Genomic DNA, 21,502 nt, shown 5'->3' with positions numbered 1-21,502 from the left:
AATCCTCTTCTAACCTCAAATTAGCATCAGCATGTGGGACTTCATGCAAAAGCAATTTAGCAACATTAATTTAGAAAACTCCTAGCTAGGGTCCTTCTCAAAATCAGCAGTTGGTTACCTAAAAGGAACACAATGCAATTTTACAATTTCCTTTCATAATTACCAATTCCAATCAGCAATCAATGAAGTCTTCGTCTCACAGGTATCGTTTCTCGATCAGCATAGGACCGGGACAAAAGGGGCAAAGGTGAACGGGGCAATTGCCTCACGGCGGCAAGATAAGATTACTACTTCATGTAAAGGGGCAAATCAAAGTTAAAGTCTCTAGGGCAAGAATCATTAAGGTCTCTTTCCCTCGATTAGAGAAAGCATCAAAGTCTCTCAAAATGGCGTCGCAGCAAAATGGCTCATAATAGCTACGAAGTCAAAATGGCGGGATGTCCGAAGATAGAGAGAGCTTTTCTCTCGTGCACCTGGGTTTTATAGACAACAGTTCAAGTCCAGTAGGGTCTCCATTGGAGGGTTCATAGGTTAGCTTCAAATTGACCAATCAAAAACGACAGTTCTCAAGCTTTTACTTAAGCATACATTATCCTTGGAGATGGGTACGCAAGTTGCAACATTGTCTCTCGATTAGCTTACTCTCAGAGCCTCCATTGTCCGCACCTGCAAGCCGACCTTGAATTAAAGAGAAAATATGCCATGCTGGCACCAACTTTAAGATAAGCATGTGAACAGTCTCTGTGGAAAAGTACAGCTTCAAGCAGAAATACACGTTTAATAGCACAGTGGAAAAATACGAACATTTAAATCGTGAGACCAGGCAACTAGGCCAAAGCCTCCGCTAAAGTAATGCTAAGCTAAGGCATTACAAATAAGCAAATCATAGCACATGCTTATGATTATGTCGGATTAGTGCAATTCTAATACACCACGTTATATAAAGCACGCATATAAATGATGGCAAACTACTCTGAGGGCACATTTTTGTCCCCGTACAATCTTCATTAATTCGGTTAATGTCACACATGATTATGTCAGCACTACGTTTATGCGTTAATAAATCAAAACCTTCATTTTCTGCTTCATCAATCCCTCCTCTGATGACTACTTGTCATCACACAAATTTAGCCCACAAATTTTATCCCATTAAAATTCTGTCAGCTCCCTTTTCCTTTTAGTTCCCCTAGTTTGCGCTTTGTATTCTTCTGCCATTCTTTTCATTATTTTTTCCTCCTTTCTTCTTTTAATTCTCTCCATAATCATTATTATTCCCCTTTTTATTCCCCAAATTCCAAATACACATATTATCACTATTAATATCCCTTCTATTATTTTCAATAATATTCCATTCCAAATTCCCCCAATCCAATGTCCCACTGAAGCAAGTCCCTTTCCAACCTTTTCCCACACTCCTGGTTCTTTCAGTTCTTTCAAATCTGCACTTTCTTTGGTTAGATTAGCAAGCATAGTTTTAATTTTCACACTATTATCAGGTATATAGGTGCAGCAGTGACGTGCACCAATCATTTTGCAAACGCCTCCATCCTTTGCTAAAAGAATGTCTAAAGCAAGCCTATTTTGAAGAGTCATAGCTCTTTCCGCTGCAAGTTCAGCATCCATCAGGATTATAGCACCTGAAAACTTTGTCAGCATGTTATCCACTATAGTAGACAACTTTCTTATTTTGATGGAATTCAGCACAACTCCTAATGAAGGAATCATGGCTCCAAATATATCACCTACCACAGCAGCTGCGGTCTCTCTTTTCTGGATACGATGGGATCCAGGTGTCTTTTCAATCATCGATATGTCATCCAGTTGATAAACCTTTGGAAAAACTATACCCAAATAACATCTTCCCCACCATCCCTTTGGAAGACGATAATAGGCATTATGCCCACAAATGTAATACACCCCTGGAATGACAGGGTCAAGTCCGTCCATCATGAATGTCCATTTGGCCTTAAAGATAAACGTATGTTTGCATTCACTCGCTCCTACAAAAATATTATCATAGTAAGATTCACCTCTATATATACAAAATTTCCCTACATGCCAAGCATCTAAAGCAATTTTCCCTTGTGTCTTTATAGCAGCAAAGTCATAGTTATCTACTGAAGTCCTCTTATGTAGTTCTTTTTCTAATTTCGCCTTCATTTGAGCCCTTCTATCATCTGTGCGATCTAAAAAGCTTATTTCTACAGCAGAGACGGAGCAAGTAAGGTTCTCCCTATGAGCATGAGCCGTTTCAAAAGGTTGCATTGGCTCGAAAAAGTCCCTCATAATTTTGTAATCCCAATATTTTGCAGTCTCGCTTAGCTGTGCTATTATAGGAACATAAGCAAAGGTAACATCATAATTTGAGAAAAAATACTGTATGTTAGATTGACCATAAAACCTAGACATTACTATACTACATGTAATCCCATATGTAAGAGGCATGTGGTGATAAGTCACCCCTTCCTTTACTGATGTCGGTATCTGGGTACACACATAACAATCTTTCGCATCCATAGTCTCAACATACTCTGTTAGTAAGCGATAGAAGACGTTATACGAAAGCTCCTTCTTATCATGCAAGAGCCTCTCATCCATTGCTAGTCTTTTCAATGGTGTTAGTTCAGTGACAGTAACAGGAACAATAGTAGAAGCAGCAATAGTCTCATTCTCACCCTTTCCATGCATTCCAAACACAATTGCCATTATTATTAGTACACATGTTAGTACCAAGCCTATACACACGTATTTACAATATTTCTTTCTATTATTCTGCATAGCGTACCCAGGCATGATCTGTATAGAATCAGAGAGCTAGAAGCACTTATAAATGAAACTACTTAGCAATTCAGTTACAAAGCTGAGCGAGCACAATGTTCACACCGTCTTCTTCAAAAGGCCAGTCACTTATCGGTTAGCAGCATTTGTCTCAATTCGGTTTAGCAATGTCTCAGCTGGTTGTTTGTCTCACGTTAGATTGCAGCAAGCAATACCATTTACTACCGTTTCAATCAACAGAGTCTATGAAACTTTTCTTTTCTATTGGTATCTCTTCTTCTTCTTCGTTCTCGATGCTTAGAGATACAAACTCATCAGTCCAATCATCATTTACCGCATATGCCCATTCAGGACCGGAATACCTCCTGTTTGGTATCCTTTTCCTTTTCAATTTTGCTTCTCTCTTTGATTCTGCTTCGCTGGCACTCTCCTCCTTCGCCAAGTCTTTTTCCTCACTTGACGATTGTTCCACGACAGTCACTTCCCTTCTTTTCTCTTTCACTTTCGGCCTTCCTCCTTCGTTCAAACCTTCTTTACCCTTTTCTTTTATCGGTGAGATACTTAGTCTTCTTTTTGCACCGTGTCCATTTGATGGACCTGCACCCTTTTCTGTAGAGGTTTGAGCTTTTTCGTTCTGCTCTTCTTTGTCCCCACCTTCAGGGGAATCAATCACGTCTTCCTTTTCTTTTTCAGTATCGTCTGTTTCTGGGAAAGCCCCCTTCTGCTCAGGCTCTCCTGCTTTCTCACTTTCTTCGAGCCCTTCGTCACCGTTACTTTCTTCAGGCTCTGTATCACTTTCAGCTGCTTCAGGTTCCTTGTCACCTTCAGCTGCTTCAGGCTTTTTGCTACCCTCAGCTGCTTCAGGCTCTTTGTCACCTGCAGCTTCGTCGTCGCTGTCTGAACTTTCGCCTTGGTCTTCCCCAAGTGAGTCGGACTCTTCGTTGTCCAATAATATCTCCTTTTCTTCTGCTGTTGCTTGTTCGCTTTCAGTTCGCTTTTGTTCTGTCTCAGCACTCGGCACCGTTTTATCAGGCACTGGTAGTTTCAGTGCTTCAACTTCCTCATCTGTGGGACACAACACCTTCTTTGTATGACTGGCGTGAATCCAGTTGGGAACCCCCGCGCACTTCACAGCGGTAGTTGTCGTCAGGATCACTTGGAAAGGGCCTTTCCAATGGGGTTCCAGACACGACTTCCTCACGTGCTTCTTTATCACGACCCAGTCACCTGCTTTCAGTGCGTGTCCTGGACCTTGGATCGGTGGCAAGGTGGTCGCTTCCACCTGGTGAGAGAAAGAGCGAACCACGTCAGCCAGGCCTTTGCAGTAGTCTAACACCATATCATCTGTAATATTCAAAAGCATGTTTGCGGGAACTGCAGGAAGTCTCATAGCCCTGCCCATGAGAATTTCGTGCGGAGACAATCCAGTTTTTCTATCCGGAGTGTTTCTCATTGACATTAGCACTAAGGGCAATGCGTCAGGCCATTTCAAATTTGTTGATGCACATATTTTTGCCATTCTCGACTTCAGCGTACCATTCATCTGCTCCACCAGTCCTGATGCTTCAGGGCGATAGCTACAGTGCAGCTTTTGCTCAATGTTCAGTGCTTCGCAAAGTAACCTCATCACCTCGTTATTGAAGTGACTTCCCCTATCTGATTCTAAAGAGATCGGGAATCCGAAACGTGGTATTAACTCCCTCAATAATAGCTTGGCAACTGTAAGGCTGTCATTTCTACGTGTGGGGTATGCCTCAATCCAATGACTAAAAATACACACAACCACCAACACATATCTTAAACCTCCATGCACAGGCATCTCAATGAAGTCCATCTGCATACGGCTAAAAGGACCGCTTGCCCTACCAATGTGGCTCGCGTTCACAACTGTTCCCTTTCCTGGGTTCATCTGTTGGCAAGTGACACATCGATGGCAAACTGCTTCTGCAGCTTGACGAAATCTGGGGTTAAACCAATCAGTTTTGAACAATCTTATCATGGCATCTCTCCCTAGGTGAGCTTGCCCATGATAGAACTGCGCAAGCTGTGATAAGAGACTATTTGGCAGAACAAATTTTCCCTCATGTGAAACCCATAGCTCGTCTTGTCTCTTTATACATTGTGATTTAATCCAGGAATCTCTTTCATCCTCCCTGACATTACTTTGTAGTGCTTTTAGTTCTTCTATTGTATCTACGACCTTCAAGGCAAATGCTTCAGCTGGTTCGAGTTCTGGTTCACTTATTGTATTCCAATCATCCCTTAGCAATATACAGTTCAAAGCGCAAAATCTTGCGACCTGATCTGCATAGGCATTTCCCAGAGACACATAATCCTGTCCTTTCGTGTGAGCACTGCACTTTACCACTGCAACTTCAGCTGGCACTTGAATGGCATGTAACAACTCCCTTATTCTCTCCCCATTTTTCACTGGGGATCCTGAAGAAGTCAGGAAACCTCTCTGTGACCACAGTTGTCCAGAGTCATGCACAATCCCAAACCCGTATTGGCTATCAGTGTAAATGGTGACTTTCATCAATGCAGACAATTGACATGCTCTAGTAAGGGCTACAAGTTCTGCTACTTGTGCAGAATAGACTCCTTGGAGCCATCCCGCTTCCAAGACCCCTGTCACAGTACATACAGCATATCCTGCATTCAAAATTCCCACCCCATCTCTTAGACATGAACCATCAACAAAAAGAATTTGGTCATTTACATCAAGTTTTGTATCCTTAATGTCCGGTCGGGGTTTTGTGCAAAATCCAGTCACCTGAAGGCAGTCATGCTCGACGTCTTCAGCGTTCTCAATTTCAGCATGTTCTCCAGGAAGCAAGGTAGCTGGGTTCAACGTAGTGCACCTTTTCAGCTGCACATTCGGTGAGCCCAGAATAGTCGTTTCATACCTTGTGAGTCTTGCTCCAGTCATGTGCTGCGTTCGGGAGCGGGTCAAAAGTATCTCAACTGAGTGAGGGACCATGACTGTTACTGGGTGTCCCATCACTATTCCTTCACTCTGAGTGAGGCTGATACCAACTGCTGCTACGGCGCGCAAACACCCTGGGAGTGCTGCTGCAACCGGATCCAGAGTAGCTGAAAAATACGCTACTGGTCTGTTTACGCCACCATGGGCTTGGGTCAAGACAGACAAAGAGCATGCATCACGTTCATGGCAAAACAATGTGAAAGGCTTCGTGTAATCAGGCATACCTAAAGCTGGAGCCCTGCACATGCACTCCTTTAATTCAACAAAAGCATCCATCTCATCCCCTTTCAGTTCGATCTGATCCAAGGCATCCTTCTGGGTCAATTTCAGTAGAGGCTTTGCTAGAGACGAGAAGTTGGGAATCCACTGGCGACAGTATCCCACCATTCCCAAAAACTTCCTCACCTCCTTCCTTGTCTTTGGTGGACTCATTTGAAGTACACTGGTAATTCTTTCCTTCATTATTTTCCGTGACCCTTTCTCTATCTGGTGACCCAAGTATTTCACTTTCTTCTGACAGAACTGCAGTTTGGAAGGAGACACCTTGTGTCCATTCCCTCCCAAATGGTTCAACAGAGCAATGGTATCGGCTGTGCAGCCACTTTCTGTCTTTGATGCAACCAGTAAGTCGTCAATGTACTGTACTAAGGTTGACTCGAATGGCAACTCTAACTCTTCCAAGTCTTTCTTTAGAACCTGATTGAATATCGACGGTGACTCAGAGAACCCTTGAGGAATTCGACACCAACTGTATACTCTGTCTAGGAATTTGAAACAAAAGAGGAATTGGCTGTCCTCATGAAGAGGCACAGAAAAGAATGCTTGTGACAAATCGATGACTGAGAACCACTCAGCTTCGCAAGGGATCTGAAACATTATCACAGCCGGATTCGGTACGACAGGGCAGCACTTGATTATGATGTCATTTATTTTTCTCAAATCCTGTACAAGTCGGACTTTCCCACTTGGCTTCATTAGTCCCATTATCGGTGAATTACATGGGCTGCTTAATACTTCTTTCAGTACGCCCTGCTTCACGAATTCGTCAATAAGTTGAGCAACTTTCATGAGGGTATCTTGTGGCATGTGGTATTGTGGGGTCTGGGGAAAGATCGCATTGGGCTTTACCATCACTTTTACTGGTTCTACTCCTTTCATCAATCCCACCTCTTTCCCTGTCATGTCCCACACTTCCTTTCCGACTGTTTCCCGTAATTCTGCTGGGATATCTTCTTCAGTTATCATTGGTAAAAGACAAATCAGAGGATACTCTTCGTCAACTGTTTCTATCTCATCCCCCTCTACACTGTCCTCGTCTTCCCCATCATTGCTCGTCTCTATTGTTATTCCTTCGTTTGAACACATGATCGAGCAACCCAATTTACACAATAGGTCTCTTCCTAACAGTGCTATCGGGCTTGAGTCACACACCACAAACTGATGTACCCCTTGATAGTTACCAATGTTGACTGGTATCAGATCTGTTATTGGGTTCGTCAGATGCCTGTTTGCTACTCCCACCACTTGAACTGTCCTCCCTGAGAGTGGCAAATTTGGTACTTCACTGCTCTTAACAGTTGAACGTGTGGCTCCCGTGTCAACCAGGAATGAAACACGATGACCCATTACTCTTCCCTCTACGTACGGACCCCTTTGATCGACTTCCAAGGATGCCGCAAGCACACAGTCTCCTTCTTCTCCTGAACTTTCACTCTCCCATACGTTGTTTATTCCACTCTCACTGTGTAATGGGAACTGTTGTACTGTGCCGTTTGTGCTCATTACCTGACCCGTTACCTGTGGAGGAACCATCATTTGCTGCTGACTCATTGGTGCCAAAGGTATTTGCATTTGCTGATTAGGTACCAAAGGTAACTGCTGTTGCATCGGCTGCATTTGCGTCATCTGCACACGGGGCATCTGCATCTGCTGCGGCTGCATAGGTTGTAATCCCTGCAATTGGTTTATGGTCTGAAAATTTGGGTTTAGACCTCTCATTTTCGGCCCTCTCATTGTCTGAAATGCATTGACATCATTGTTTTGCTGACCAACACCTACACCTGCACCTGCGCCTTCCTGCACCACCATCGGGCACTCGCGTTTCCAATGACCTACGTTTCCGCACGCGTGACACGGCATCACTTTCTTCATTGCCTGCACACCTGTCACAACAGTGTTCAAATCCGGACCATTATTCACAAAACCTCCTCTGCCTCTGCCTCTGCCCTGTGGCTGAAACGCCATGTTTCCTTGCAACTGCGGCTGCTGTTGCTGAAACACCATGTTTCCCTGCAACTGCAGCTGCTGTTGCGGTACCTGCTGTTGGAACCCTTGCATCCCTGGCAACCCTTGCAAGCCTGTCTGAGCCGCCTTAAGCTGCATCATCATCACCTTCTCTTTCAGCTTTTTCTGTTTCACCTCAATTTCGTCGCTACAGTATTTCGCATAAGTCAAGACTTCATCAATCGGTTTCGACTGCCAGCAGATCAAATGCGATTTTATCATCTGACTTATCTCTGGTCTCAGCCCTTCCACAAATCTGAACACAAATGAAGCATATCCTTCGCCTCGATTGCTTCCGTGCCACTGTAATTCTTGAACGCCTTCAACAACCTCTCATAGTAACTATGAATCGATTCTTTAGCCTCTTGGGCAGTTCGATCAATTTTCTGCCAATCCACATTTTTCGCGGCAACCTTCGTCTTCAAATGCTCAATCACCTTATAGTACAGACACATCACCATAGATGATGGTGCACCCGTCTCTCTGTCTCTCTCTGGTTCGCTTGTCGGCCAACCTACAGCTCTTTTGCAATCCTCCCACAAATCTGCCGGAACCACAATCTCAAATAGAGTGTTCAGGTCTTCCCAGAGACATTTGGCAAGCTTCACAAACCTATCAGTCTGTTGATACCATTCGATCGGCTTCTCCCTTAGTTTGGGAAAATCATTTGTAAAAGACTGAATATCGCTCCTGTGCCATGGTACATGTACTAATTTTCCCCCTGCTGTCTCCCTCATTGGTAACATAGTTACTGTATCACTACTCTTCGGTCCTTTCTCATTGTGCTCTGTGGCACTGTCCCTCCTCTTATCCTTCCTCTTTACCCATCTGCTTTCCCACTTGTCTAAACACGTCCACACTTGGGCACTCTGCAACAATTCTCTAAGGTGTGCCTTCATGCCTGCTGATCTCATGTGTTCAAAATCTGTGGTCCCAAAATCCAACCTATAGCTCCTGCTCAAGTGTTTCGTCTTGCCTATGTCAATCCCGTTCCTGTCTGCAACTTCCTGCAAACTTTTATGTACCTTGTTTACCTCTTTCGTGATCTTTGGACATAGATACCTCAATTCCTCTTCCGTGTAGGATTCTAACCTGTTCACACCCATATTCCCTTCCACCAATTCTTGTGCTTCCATGTTCAGCCTCATCCTGCTCAAGTAATCGTCTCCTTTCCCACTGTCTGAACTTTGTGTGGAATTTAAACTGTTGAACCACTGCGTCAACTGTTGCGCATTTACTCCCATCAGGGTAGCATTCACATCGACTGCCATCGATGGTTGCGGCAACTTTTCAGTGTTCGATGTTAATGGTATTATCAGTGGGGGGCTCGACCTCACCAGTGTTGACTGAGCGCATACGGGACTAAACTCCATCAAGGACCCGGACCCAGTTGGCTGAGTCGCTATCGGGGTTATCCCTGGAGTATTTTCTATGCACCTTCTTTCTGTCCCATTCTGCAGCATTTGTCCCTGACTGCTCATACCTAAGTTAGGCTGACTATACAAAGGTACCATTGGACCTACAGTAATGGGCAGCGATATTGCATCTGGATTCTGTCCATTTCCCATATTCTGAGGCATGTTCATCCCCATATTATGGGTCATCATTGCCGGCATGCCCATCTGACTCCCCGTCATTTGAGCATGAGCGTTTCCTCCCTGCATCTGCTTTTGAGGCATCATAAACTGAGTTGATTCAGCTTGTGCCATTGTTGGGTTGTAACCGTTCTGTACGCCCCTTACGGTTGGATCTAGAATCATTACTCCACTATTATCACTGCTGTAATACCCTGGCATCTGCGGCTGATAATGTTCTGCTGGTTTCAACACGGGCACATCTGGATACATTCTCCTAACCTGCGGTATCTGTGGGGTGAGCAGTAAACTCGGATCCTTAGATCCCGATGGTGCTCCTGGATTCTGCGTTTCACTGTTCTGTACCGATGCCGGAGGGGCAGAACTGGTACTTGGACCTTGTCCATTCTCTGCATAAGGTGGTGGACGGTCGTTCAGCAATTGCATTATCAACTCCTCATCCTCTAACTCCTCTTCTCTTCTCAACTTTTCCTCGCTCTCTCTATCCTTGGAACATTTCCTGTCTGTCTTACAGGTAGCTTTCTTACCTGTCTCCTCTTCATCTTTAGTAATTGCGGGGAACAATTTTATTCCCTGCAATACATCTGACCTCCACACCTTCTGCGCATTATCCCACCTAGCATCCGCTAGTGTCTTTTCTACCTTCCTCATCCTTGTTTCAAACTTGTTTTTCTGTTGCTGTCTAGCCATGAGTTCCCAAATTGCTAGAGCCTCAAACTGTGCTGGCCTTGGAGGCACCTTCATGTCATACATCGCGAATCTCAAATTCTCTAGGACCCTTATATTGAATGTCCCATGTATCGGGAATGCTACGCTCCCATGTTTCTCTGTCCACTTGTGCCATTGCTTTAGCCAAAGACACGGAGCTACCCCTTTTTCCTCCATTACAATGTAAGCTGGCGAGCCCTCGGGCGGCGTCTCCTCTCCTACGCTCGCTTTAATGTATGACTCTCCCTTCATCGCGCTCCTGAATGCTTTAAGGAATTTCATTTTCTCGTCTTTTAATTCACAAAGTTTATGATCAATAGGTCACTTTTATTTCACAAAATTCGTAATCAATAGGTGACTTTAATTCCCGGAATACTCTTCACCTGCCTTTCCCCTTCCAATCGAGTCCCACGGACTGCGTCCAATCCGTGCGCGACCCTTCTCTCCAACCAACCTATCCCAGCGCGGCTCTTAGTGATGTCACACTCACACACTGCGGCTGACAAAGCCTCGCGGCTAATCCTCCTTCACTCAGGTCCTCCCGTAACAACTTTTTGCATGTATCGCGAGCTACCAAAAAAACCAAAACAGATCTGTCGGTTTACTACAGGAAGGGTAACACAACCGCTTCAGGACCTTAGGGACTTTTCACTAACCTCGGCCACTATTCGATCTCTTTCACCAGCCTCGGCCGCTATTCCGTCTTTCTCAGTCCCCACATTCGCAAGCAAATCTGACCCGCAGACCTACTCTCAACTTGTCAATGATCTGTTCTAGTGCACTTAGAATCTTGTCAAAGCCCGAAGTCGAAGTTCCTATCACTCCCTAACACACGTACCCACTCGTTGACCACGCCCGATCAACCTACTAAACCGCCCAGACCACAACATGGATCAACATACTCCGGAGTCTCTTGACCTCGCAGGGCCCGTCTCAACAACAACAACCACGTGGACCTTTTTATGCACAAAGCGCCAGACGCACATGAAGTTCGACGACTTCCCTACTCTCGTACTCGGAGCCGCACCTCCGCTATTTCTATGAAGTTCGACGACTTCTCTACTTCTACACTCGGAGTCGCACCTCCGCTATCCTTAAAAGAAAACCCTCGCAACCTTTTCACACCCCCTGCGGCAATAAGCTGTGCAAGCGCAAAACCCTAACTTCACTCATACCATCACTAGTACCGCCAACGCTGTTTCCACATCTCCTTTCTCTCCATTCGCAAGTTCCGAGATCCCGGGAAAGTCGCGGTGGACCTAGCCCATCATCATTCTGTCAATTATTTTCATCCAAAAAATCTAATTCAACTTTTCGAATGAGGCCTCAAATGCGTAACCGTTAATTCAACACCATGTACTCTAATGGTACAGGGTCCCAAAAGACGTAACCGTCCTCTGCTACCATCTACTGATAGAGCGGAACGTGGTAACAATTTACCTGCGTTCGGATGCTCTTTAGGTCGATGAATCTTTTGACTAAGTGGGAACTCTCTGTATTCTTAATCGATCAATCTCATCAAAATCAATAATCAATAACGAACATAAGCAACACCTTGAACAACATAACACTTAACAATTAATCCAGAATACATTTCGGCGAACCCTGACCTTTCAGCCAGGAATAACCACACCAGTTTAATGCAAAGTTAGTGAATTTATTTCCCTATATTAACAAAGCTAGCACAATATAAATGTGTCTCAACACTAAATGATAAACATAAATGAACATTAATAGCTGTCCATATCGTCGAAACAAGTGTAATCTATGTAGCATTTGAATCACAAGGCATTCGATAGTGGCAATACAAAGCACTAATACGATAATCTGCAATGGGCTAATTGCGTACATTTAGTCAGCATAACAAGATCTCAAATTGCATCGTGCGACATATGGAATCCTCGTCTAACCTCAAATTAGCATCAGCATGTGGGACTTCATGCAAAAGCAATTTAGCAACATTAATTTAGAAAACTCCTAGCTAGGGTCCTTCTCAAAATCAGCAGTTGGTTACCTAAAAGGAACACAATGCAATTTTACAATTTCCTTTCATAATTACCAATTCCAATCAGCAATCAATGAAGTCTTCGTCTCACAGGTATCGTTTCTCGATCAGCATAGGACCGGGACAAAAGGGGCAAAGGTGAACGGGGCAATTGCCTCACGGCGGCAAGATAAGATTACTACTTCATGTAAAGGGGCAAATCAAAGTTAAAGTCTCTAGGGCAAGAATCATTAAGGTCTCTTTCCCTCGATTAGAGAAAGCATCAAAGTCTCTCAAAATGGCGTCGCAGCAAAATGGCTCATAATAGCTACGAAGTCAAAATGGCGGGATGTCCGAAGATAGAGAGAGCTTTTCTCTCGTGCACCTGGGTTTTATAGACAACAGTTCAAGTCCAGTAGGGTCTCCATTGGAGGGTTCATAGGTTAGCTTCAAATTGACCAATCAAAAACGACAGTTCTCAAGCTTTTACTTAAGCATACATTATCCTTGGAGATGGGTACGCAAGTTGCAACATTGTCTCTCGATTAGCTTACTCTCAGAGCCTCCATTGTCCGCACCTGCAAGCCGACCTTGAATTAAAGAGAAAATATGCCATGCTGGCACCAACTTTAAGATAAGCATGTGAACAGTCTCTGTGGAAAAGTACAGCTTCAAGCAGAAATACACGTTTAATAGCACAGTGGAAAAATACGAACATTTAAATCGTGAGACCAGGCAACTAGGCCAAAGCCTCCGCTAAAGTAATGCTAAGCTAAGGCATTTCAAATAAGCAAATCATAGCACATGCTTATGATTATGTCGGATTAGTGCAATTCTAATACACCACGTTATATAAAGCACTCATATAAATGATGGCAAACTACTCTGAGGGCACATTTTTGTCCCCGTACAATCTTCATTAATTCGGTTAATGTCACACATGATTATGTCAGCACTACGTTTATGCGTTAATAAATCAAAACCTTCATTTTCTGCTTCATCAGTACTCATAAAAGTCCTTGATATATACTACCAGCACCATGTAATATACATGCCAACATTTTAAAACTGTTAAGTGGGAGATATTGAAAAAGTATGGTGGGAATGTAGTTTCCCCATTTACTTATATTTAATCAGAGGCAGTCTTTTGCGGGAGACAGCTAAAATAAAGCCATTTTTGGTTCCGAAAAATTGAGTGTCTACCACCTGATTCAGGTATTTTGGCATGTATGATGTAATGGCAATTCGTTTTGGCGGCAATCTGCCTTGCTCACAGCCAACAAAACATCACAACACCCTGTGATATTTACATAATATGTTGAAACATTGAAAGTGGACTAGAGTGAGGTAGAGTGGGCGCAATCGTGAAATCGCACTTATAAGTACATTCAGATTGAGCAATCTTACGGTGTCGTTGGACCCTCCGTTTTTTAAATGATATTGTTTTACGATATGTGCATAACAAAAACAATTTGGATACTGAAGAAAATCTGGCCTATCTCGAGATCACCTATCAAAATTACCTACACATTTGCATATCTCAGGAATTATCCATAGGCAAATGCTGGATTGCCAGTGAATAACTTCTGTAACGGTTTGCAAACAGTCCTGCTCAGCTAGTCATCCATCCTGATTATAGTCATGCCACCGCTAAGGCCCGAGTGGGCTAGAAAGTACGGTGTGTCATTCCTGTCGTGTGTCGGCTGCATATGTTGGGAAACGCCCATACTTCATCCGGTATTGTCAGAGAATCAGTGTCATGCATAGCAGATAAATACAAATCCCCTCACAGTTTACAAACAGCTACAGAGATACATTTCAAATGGAAGTTTTGTTTGTGGGTACTCCTACTTCCTAAATATGGTAAAGTATACCAGTAAACCTACAACCAAGCCACTAGTTTTGGAGGTTAAACATGACATCGGAACAGGATACTAGGAGACAATTAACTGTGAAAGCATTTTTTTCTGACAGAAAGGAGCTGACCTCAGGGACCTTCTGCTGAGAGACCTCAAGAGGCTGTCCTTAGCCTTGAGCATAGACATGTATTAAAGGTCTTTCCAGCGTCTTCACACATCCTCCTCTTTCTTGGTGGTGATCGCCACTGCATTTCCTGGCAATTTCCTGCTAGATTGCTAGTAGGGCCTTGGGGTTTAGCTGTTGGTAAGGACGAACCTAGAGATAAGGGTACCTGTTGAGGACCTCTTACCCAAGATCTCAACGTCTTCCGAGATAATATTAGTGATCTTCCTTTGCCTCTCCTCAGTCATTTGAGGGACCAAATTATACCGCAGAGGAGCAAGATTCAGACGGATGTCTCTTCACTGTGCTGCATGGCTGGCACAGAATGGCTGATTTCACATTTCTGCATTGTTGGCTGTCAGGTACTCATGACTGAAGTACTATGTTATAGGCTGCAGAATTGTATGCTGTGTAGGATCTGGAAAACAGTCTCATGGATGAAAGAAAGCAAATAAGGATACATTGCACGTATTCAAGGCTCAACAGACTACTTTGCTTTCTTTCTCAATTGCAAGTCTTTCATATTTGTCAGCTATACAAGAATAATGCATTTGGAATATTGCCTGATCTTGAAATGTTACGGCATCTTTATCCAACAACAAAATTGCTCTCTAAAAATTGGGAATGTGATCATTGTAGGCCTCTTTCCCTAAAGAGTGTTCTCCAAGGCATGTAGGTGAGGAGAAAGGAAAAACACTCAATGAGAAATTAGTATTTCTTTGTGGCAATTTTTTCATTGGTCCTGCACAGGCCTCAAATATGAGTTGAGCGGTATCTGCTGTGGAAACATTGCAACCATTACCAATAACTGCTAATAAACCCAAACGCAGAACCTGTGATTCAGATTTGTTTCTAGGTCCTAGGGTATTAGATACATTTTTCTGAACACGTTTCTGGCTGTGCAATTGCCCATGAAAGGATACTCTGTGTGGTTAGGAAGGAACATATTTAGACATGAAATGTGTGATTTACAGGTGCAAGAGTTAATGCCAACGAGGAGAGGAGGTATATGACTGTATTCTCGATTCAACCTGATGACTCTTTTCCAAAAATCCTTCAACTCTGAAAGTCCGCATTAAATCATATATCTCCTGGAGTCATTTAGGAGGCTTTTCACCATGACCTCCAACAGATAGAGGAAGTATAAATTCAGTGAGCCGGAACTCACAATACTTGTGGAAGGAGCAGTGAGTCCAGAACCCTGCCTCATAATCAATTTGTTCCACAACACCAGTGCTGAGATGAGAGGAGAGATCTGGCAATAGATCACCAGTAAGGTATGCGCAGTCTCATACTACTCTCAGGCTGTGGAACAATGCAATAAAATGATTCAAGACCTCAACTGAGGTGTTCTGAAACCCTTTTCAAAATTTTAAACAAAAGTCTTGCGACTGAGGGAGAAACTTCACCAGGCCTGAAGTTTACTCATTTTGAAGAATAGGTCCAGAGAATTATTAGCCTCGTAAGTATTGAGGGTCCAGAAGGTGGAGGTGAAGCAGGAGGCGTTCATGAGCATGTACATGCAGTACACATGAATAAGGAACGCAAATGCCATGGTATACAGACCCACTCCAGATTGCTGGTCTTTGTAACACTGCTTAATGCCATGTTCTTATGAATGGAATTCCTTGTGTAAAAAAACACCATCTCTCAATGGAACAATTGTGAAGCAACACAGACACGGTACAATCAATTATAAGGTTTCGGGAATCAACATAAACCAAGTATTTTTCAGAAATACAACTGTCTTGTCATAGAGTGCAGTTTGTAGATGACAATCCAATGAAAGGCAGTGCATAGAATTTTAAGGTGATTGAAAATGAAAGCTCGAATAGCCATGCAGTTACGTAGCGTTCATGGCATTATCTGTAAGATTTTGTATGCTGGCTAGGCACAGCGTCCAATGCCCCATGTGTGGCCGACCCCCTGCTGCATGCTCCCAAATGCCATGTGTGCTGTGGGGTTGTGGCAAGGCCCGCCTGCAGGCCTTGCGCCAACACCACCCCAGGTGGTCATGTGGTGAGGAGTTAGCCGAAGTGCACGGCTTGCAGCCCGGATTCCCGTCCAATCACCCTGCCGGCAACTGACCCCCACCATGACAGCCTATGGCAAGGCACAGGCTGTGCACAATAGGGCTTGTTGAAGGACTAGCTGTCCACAAAGACCTTTATACAGGGCGAGGACTGTGCATGATAGTTTTTCTTTTTACTAATATAATGATTTTAGGCTCCCACTGGGCTCCTGCAGCACACACACAGGAACCACACAGGGGCTGAGTCACACTCTTGATGACATTTTATTTATTTATGGTTTATATTTTGGCCCTAGGCTGGTTCCACTGGGACCCCCCGAACACAAGAGCTAGTGTGTCAGGGCATGCCTACCATGCACATTATATCTGTTTTTATCAAACTTTTCAGGACTTGGGGAATGGGTCCTGATGAAGCAGAAAAAGAAAGGCTAACAAACACTTATATATCATGTAACAAAATCGTATAAGGTAGTGTGATTTTAGCAAAATAATGTGTGTGGGAAAATGTGCCCACGAGGTAGTTTGTAATTTTTATAAACGAGCTTAATTAATCATGAAGAAGTGACAATGTAGTAATCCGTCATAATTGCAAATGTATTCTATGATTTTCCTGTTGAAACTGTTATATGCTTAGCTTAAATTTAGTAGAGGCTTTGGCCTAGTTTGCCAGGTCTCAAATTTAACTGCGTGGTTTTCACTTGTATTAACAAAAACATATTTTTACTTTAAGGTTGTATTTTTCCAGTAGAAATAACTAATACACTTATCTCAAGGTTTCGTGCTATGCTAGTTTCTTCCCCTTTGAAGCAAGGTCAGTGTCTGCAGGTGCAGACAATAAAGACTCTGATACAGAAAATAATTGGCAAACTTTGTTGCAACTTGTGTTCCAAGGCTCCAAGGACACCTTATGCATAAATGAGTACTAAGAGGAAGACACTATTCATTGGTCAAAAGGAAGCCACCCTATGAACCCTCCAATGGAAGACCCTGAAGAATTTGGAACGTTTCTTACTTAAACCCATCGGACAAAGAGAAGTCAGCCATTTTCTTTGATTCCATTTTGAAGCCAGATTCAAGACGCCATTTTAAATGACACTTTGATGCCTTTTCTCTGTCCTAGAGAAAGAGACTTAAAGAATTCTCACCCTAGAGACTTTAACTTTAATTTTGCCCCGTCTTGTCCATACAGTAACTTTTGCCCCATTCTCATTGCTGCCGCAAGGAAAACTTGCTTTAACTTTGCCCCTTTGAAATCCGCCCCATGCTGATCGAACCGGTACCTGAAGGACGAAGACTTTTGCTTGAATGCTGATTGAATTTGGTAATTATAAAAGGATAATTGTATTATGCATTGTGTTTTCCTTCTTATGTACCAACTGGTTATTTTGACAGGGCCCAAGCTAGAAGTTTTCTAAATTCATGTTGACTAAATTTGTTTTGCATGAAGTCCCACATGCCAATGCTAATTAGTGGTTAGTTGAAGTATTCATCTGATGCACCATGCTAAATTGAAATCTTGTTATGCTGACCGATGTATGCAATTAGTCAAATTCAGTTGCTTATATTAGTGATTTGCATTGCTATAACCGAGTGCATTATAATCCAGATATTGCGTAGATTGCGTTTCTTCCGTCGCTATGGACAGCTAGTAATATTCATATATGTATACCATTTGATTTTGAGACTTACTTATATTGTGCTAGCTTTGTTAATATAGGGAAATAAACTCATTAACCTTTAATAAACAGGTGTGGTTAGTCATGACTGAAAGGTCATGGTGTGTCTAATTACTGATTTTCTGTTTAACAAATTTGTTGTTCGATCTATTAATTGAGTATTGGGTATTGATTATAATGATTATTGATGATTTATTTGAGTGATCCAACTATACTTGGATGAGGAGAGCCCAACTCGGTCAAAAGGTTCACTGACCTCCGGCGTGTCCAAGTACAAGTAATTTATAAAGACTGGACGCGCTATCAGTAGATGGTAGCAGAGATTGATGGTTTCGCCCTTTGGGACCCCATTCGAACAATAGACGGATTCAAGTTAGAATTTTCTTTGATACAACAAGTTGGAGAGATGATGATGTCCTAAGTCCCCAATGACTTTCCCGGAATCTCGGAGCTTGCGAATGGAGGAAATGGAGGTGTGAGAATGTTTTCAGCGTTTCTAGTGACAGTATGAGTGAAGTTAGGGTTTCACGCTTGCACAGATTATGCCGCAGATGAATTGTGAAGTTTGTGAGGATTTTAGGGGGTTACGAACCCCAATCAAAAATGTTTTTTAGAGGAGTGATGCTCCAAAGTGTGAGAGTAGGGAAGTCGTCGAACTTCATATGTGTGTAGCACTTTGTGCAGGAAAAATTGTCCACGTGGTTGTTGATGTTGAGACGGGCCCTGCGAGGTCAAGAGACTCCGGAGTATGTTGAAAAGTGTATGAGACACTTGATTGATGTTGTCATTTGTTCGGTTTAGTAGGTTGATCGGGCGTGGTCAACAAGTCAGTACGAGTGTTGAGGAATAAAAGAACATTTTCGACTTTGAGATTTGACGAATTCTAAGGTGCGCTAGAATAGTTCATTGATCAGTTGAGAGTAAAATTTGCGAGGCAAATTTTACTTGTGAAAGTGGGAAACCGAGAAAGATGGAATAACTGCTGAGGCTAGTGAAAAATCCCTAAGGTTTCTGAAGCGATTGTATTACCCTTCCTGTAGTAAACCGACAGATTTGTTTTCTTCTTTTTGGTTAGTGCTCGCGATATATTGCAGAAATTAGTTTTGAGTGAAGCTGAATGAAGGAGGACAAGCCGCAAGACTTTGTCAGCCGCAGTGTGTGGGTGTGACGCGCTGGGATAGGTTGGTTGGTGAGAAGGGTCCCGCACGGATTGGACACAGTCCGTGAAGCACAATTGGTGGGGAAAGGCAAGCGAAGAGTATTCCGGGAATTAAAGTCACTTATTGATTACACTTTTTTAAGAAAATAAAAGACGGGAAGATGAAATTTTTCAAAGCACTTAAGAGTGCCTTGAGGGGAGATATATATATTAAAGCAAATGTAGGAGAAGAAACACCGCCTAAGGGTACACCAGCTTACATCGTGATTGAAGAAAAGGGTGTCGCACCATGTCTTTGGTTAAAGCAATGGTGTAAATTAACAGAAAAGCATGGAAGTGTAGCGTTCCCTATCCATGGGTCGTTTAATCTAAGAGTTTTGGAGAATCTAAGATTTGCGCTATACGACATGCAAGTACCTCCAAGACCAGCACAGTTTGAAGCATTAGCAATTTGGGAACAAATGGCTAGAAGGCAGCTACAAGAGAAATTTGAGACAAGAGTGAGAAAAGTAGAAAAGACACTAGCGGATGCTAGATGGGATAGTATTCAAAAGGTTTGGAGATCACATATATTGCAGGGAGTTAAATTGTTTCCAGCAATTACTGACGAAGCAGAGATGGAAGGAAGGAAAGCTACTTATAAAACAAACAGGAGTCAGTCCAGAGATAGAGAAAACAATAGAAACTCAAAAAGGTCAGACGAATCGGACGATGAGGAGTTCATTCTGCAATTGCTAAATGACCGTCCACCACTATACGTGGAAAATGAAAATGGCCCAAGCACTAGTACTGCCCCTCCGGAACCAACACAGGGTACTGTAACACCGAATTTGAGAATATCGCAGAGGCAAAGTAGTCCCTATATGCCTTTTACACCAGAAATACCACAATTTCAGAGAATATATCCTGACGTGGCTAAACTGAAACCTGTCAATGATTATCAGCCGCAGGTTCAAAGGCGCTATTGTGATGAGCATAATTTGGAAATGACTTCTAATTTAATGGCGCAGGGAGGACAGAATTACCAAAGACCGACATTGATTCAAGCCGAATCAACACAAATCTTGATGCCTCAAAAGCAGATGCAAGAAGTGCTGAAATACATTCAAATAGCAGAAAACCAGTTAGACATGCCAGCAATGATGAACCATAATGTGGGAATTAGCATGCCACAGAATTCGGGACCAGACAGAATCCAGATGCAATATCTTTGCCTATCACTGTAGGTCCGCAAGTGCCATTGTATATACAGGCAAAGCCGAATGTATGTGACCAAGGGGTAATGACACAAAATGAGACAGGAAGGAGATGCATAGAAAATACTCCAGAAACGACTCCGGTAGGTACACTACTAAATAGATCTGGGTCCTTGTTGGAATTCAGTCCAATTCCAGCTTGTGCTCCATCAACTGTGGTAAGGTCAGGTTCACCACTAATAGTACCGCTAGCTTCAAAAACAGAAATGTTACAGAAACCATCAGTAGCAGTAGACGTAAGTGCCACATTAATGGGACTGAACGCACAACAGTTAACACAATGGTTGAACAGCCTGAACTCTCCACAGAGTACACCCAGCGGGAAAGGAGAAGAATATTTGAATAGAATAAGATTGGGCATGGAAGCAGACGAACTAGTCGAGGGAACGATGGGTTTGAACCGGTTAGAATCATACACAGAAGAAGAGCTGAGATACATGTGCCCTAGAATTACAAGAGAAGTAAGCAGCATACATAAGAAGTTACAAGAAATTGCAGACAGAAACAAAGTCGACATAGGTAAAACCAAACACTTGAGCAGAAGTTACAGGTTAAACTTTGAGACAAAAGATTTTGAACACATGAGATCTGCAGGAAAGAAAACACACCTTAAAGAGATACTGCAAAGCGCGCAGGTTTGGAGATGTTTAGACAAATGGGAGAGCAGGTGGGTTAAGAAAAAGGATAAGAAGAAAGAAAGTACCCCAGATCGGAATGAGAAAGCACAACAGAATGATGATCTTATAACGATGCTACCAATGAGAGAAACAGCAGGGGGAAAGCTTGTCCATGTACCATGGCACAGGTGTGATATTCAATCCTTTAAGGATGACTTCCGTAAATTAAGAGAGAAACCGATCGAATGCTATCAACAAACAGATAGATTTGTGAAACTCGCAAAATGTTTTGGGAAGACCTGAATACTTTATTTGAAATTGTAGTTCCAGCAGATTTGTGGGAAGATTGTAAAAGGGCTGTAGGTTGGACAACAAGTGAACCAGAAAGAGATAGGGACACAGGTGC

Source organism: Pleurodeles waltl, chromosome 4_2, assembly GCF_031143425.1.
Source record: "Pleurodeles waltl isolate 20211129_DDA chromosome 4_2, aPleWal1.hap1.20221129, whole genome shotgun sequence".
Lineage (NCBI taxonomy): Eukaryota > Metazoa > Chordata > Amphibia > Caudata > Salamandridae > Pleurodeles > Pleurodeles waltl.
Note: the sequence above shows the minus strand (reverse complement) of the source record.